Source organism: Pongo pygmaeus, chromosome 11, assembly GCF_028885625.2.
Source record: "Pongo pygmaeus isolate AG05252 chromosome 11, NHGRI_mPonPyg2-v2.0_pri, whole genome shotgun sequence".
Lineage (NCBI taxonomy): Eukaryota > Metazoa > Chordata > Mammalia > Primates > Hominidae > Pongo > Pongo pygmaeus.
Window position 1 is genome coordinate 14,063,657 of NC_072384.2, and position 2,868 is coordinate 14,066,524.

At 61.4% G+C, this 2,868-nt stretch overlaps 1 pseudogene; it reads left to right on the forward strand.

Annotated features, from left to right (window-relative positions):
- Nucleotides 1-320: 320 nt before the first annotated feature.
- LOC129031495 (nucleolar complex protein 2 homolog) lies at nucleotides 321-2,647 on the forward strand (annotated as a pseudogene).
- The last annotated feature ends 221 nt before the right edge of the window (nucleotides 2,648-2,868 follow it).

A 2,868-nucleotide genomic window follows, 5' to 3' on the forward strand; every position in this document is an offset into this window, starting at 1 on the left:
AACGCCGGGTGGGCTGCGGGCGCAGCGGGACTCCTGGTCTCTCTTCCCCGGGGCGGACACTGGCGTCGCCGCGTCCTACGGAGCCAGGCGCCGAGCGGGAGTCGCATCTGGGCCCCACTGGGGCTGCCCGCACCGAGCACTGGAACGCGCCCTCCCGCCCGGAGGCCTCCGGCGCTGCGGTCGGAGAACCATAGAGCCACTCGGCTGGGCGTGGCACGGAGGGGCGAGGACCGGGGCGGGGATTGGGGCGGGGCCTGGTCCGTGGAAGTGCGCAGCCGCGCGGCATTCTGGGGCCGGAAGTGGGGCGCGTGCTGCGGGCTGGTGTCATGGCAGCTACGCGGAGCCGCAAGAAGGGCCTGGCGGAGCTGACGGTGGACGAGTTCTTAGCTTCTGGCTTTGACTCCGAGTCCGAAAACTACCCAGAAGCGGAGACGCGGGAGGCACGCGAGGCTGCCCGGAGTCCGGATGAGCCGGGCGGGAGCCCCTCTGCCAGCCGGCGTAAAGGCCGTGCCTCTGAGCACAAAGATCAGTTCTCTCGGCTGAAGGACAGAGACCCCGAGTTCTGCAAGTTCCTGCAGGAGAATGACCAGAGCCTGCTAAACTTCAGCTACTCGGACAGCTCTGAGCAGGAAGAGGAGCCGTTCCACTCCCTGCCAGAGGTACTGGAGGAAGCCAGTGAGGAGGAGGATGGAGCGGAGGAGGGGGAAGATGGGGACAGAGTCCCCAGAGGGCTGAAGGGGAAGAAGAATTGTGTTCCTGTGACCCTCGCCATGGTTGAGAGATGGAAGCAGGCAGCAAAGCAACGCCTCATTCCAAAGCTGTTCCATGAAGTGGTACACGTGTTCCGAGCAGCTGTGGCCACCACCCAAGGGGACCAGGAAAGTGCTGAGGCCAACAAATTCCAGGTCACGGACAGTGCTGTGTTCAATGCTCTGGTCACCTTCTGCATCAGAGACCTTATTGGCTGTCTCCAGAAGCTGCTGTTTGGAAAGGCGGCAAAGGACAGCAGCAGGATGCTGCAGCCGTCCAGCAGCCTGCTCTGGGGGAAGCTCCGTGTGGACATCAAGGCGTACCTGGCCTCGGCCCTACAGCTGGTGTCCTGTCTGGCGGAGACGACGGTGTTGGCGGCCGTGCTGCGGCACATCAGCGTGCTGGTGCCCTGCTTCCTGGCCTTCCCCAAGCAGTGCTGCATGCTGCTCAAGAGAATGGTGGTCGTATGGAGCACAGGGGAGGAGTCCCTGCGGGTGCTGGCTTTCCTGGTCCTCAGCAGAGTCTGCCTGCACAAGAAGGACACTTTCCTTGGCCCCGTCCTCAAGCAAATGTACATCACGTATGTGAGGAACTGCAAGTTCACCTCGCCTAGTGCCCTCCCCTTCATCAGTTTCATGCAGCGGACCCTGACGGAGCTGCTGGCCCTGGAGCCGGGTGTGGCCTACCAGCACGCCTTCCTCTACATCCACCAGCTCGCCATACACCTGCGTAACACCATGACCACCCGCAAGAAAGAAACGTACCAGTTTGTGTACAACTGGCAGTACGTGCACTGCCTCTTCCTGTGGTGCCGGGTCCTGAGCACTGCGGGCCCCAGCGAAGCCCTCTAGCCCTTGGTCTACCCCCTTGCCCAGGTCATCATTGGCTGTATCAAGCTCATCCCCACTGCCCGCTTCTACCCACTGTGAATGCACTGCATCCGTGCCCTGACGCTGCTCTCGGGGATCTCAGGGGCCTTCATTCCAGTGCTGCCTTTCATCCTGGAGATGTTCCAGCAGGTCGACTTGAACAGGAAGCCGGGATGCATGAGCTCCAAGCCCATCAACTTCTCTGTGATCCTGAAGCTGTCCAATGTCAACCTGCAGGAGAAGGCATACCGGGACGGCCTGGTGGAGCAGCTGTACGACCTCACCCTGGAGTACCTGCACAGCCAGGCACACTGCATCAGCTTCCCGGAGCTGGCGCTGCCTGTGGTCCTGCAGCTGAAGTCGTTCCTCCAGGAGTGCAAGGTGGCCAACTACTGCCGGCAGGTGCAGCAGCTGCTTGGGAAGGTTCAGGAGAACTCAGAACACAACTGCAGCCGCTGCCAGAGGCTTTCCTTTGGTATCTCTGACCAGCAGGCATGGAAGCCTGGGAGAAGCTGACCCGGCAAGAGGGGACCCCCCTGACCTTGTACTACAGCCACTGATGCAAGCTGCGTGACCGGGAGATCCAGCTGGACATCAGTGGCAAAGAGCAGCTGGAAGACCTGAACTTCCCTGAGATCAAACGAAGGAAAGTGGCTGACAGGAAGGATGAGGACAGGAAGCAATTTAAAGACCTCTTTGACCTGAACAGCTCTGAAGAGGAGGACACCGAGGGATTCTCGGAGAGAGGGATACTGGGGCCCCTGAGCACTCAGCATGGGGTGGAAGAGGATGAAGAGGACGAGGAGGAGGGCGAGGAGGACAGCAGCAACTCGGAGGATGGAGACCCAGACGCAGAGGTGGGGCTGGCCCCTGGAGAGCTGCAGCGGCTGGCCCAGGGGCCGGAGGACGAGTTGGAGGATCTGCAGCTCTCAGAGGAGGAATGAGGCAGCCCATCTGGGGGGCCTGTAGGGGCTGCCGGGCTGGTGGCCAGTGTTTCCACCTCTCCTGCAGTCAGGCCCAGAGTCTGGTGTCTGTGCAGTTGGGGGAGGCAGTAGACAGGGGGGAGGCAGTAGACAGGGGACAGGCTTTATTATTTATTTTTCAGCATGAAAGACCAAAGGTACCGAGAGCTGGGCTGGGCTGGCATGGCTGCTGAAGCCCCACAGCTGTGGGCTGTTGAAGTCAACTCTGCGGGGGAGCTGACCTTGACTTCAGCAGACCAAGATGAGTCGCAGTTCCAGGGGGAGGC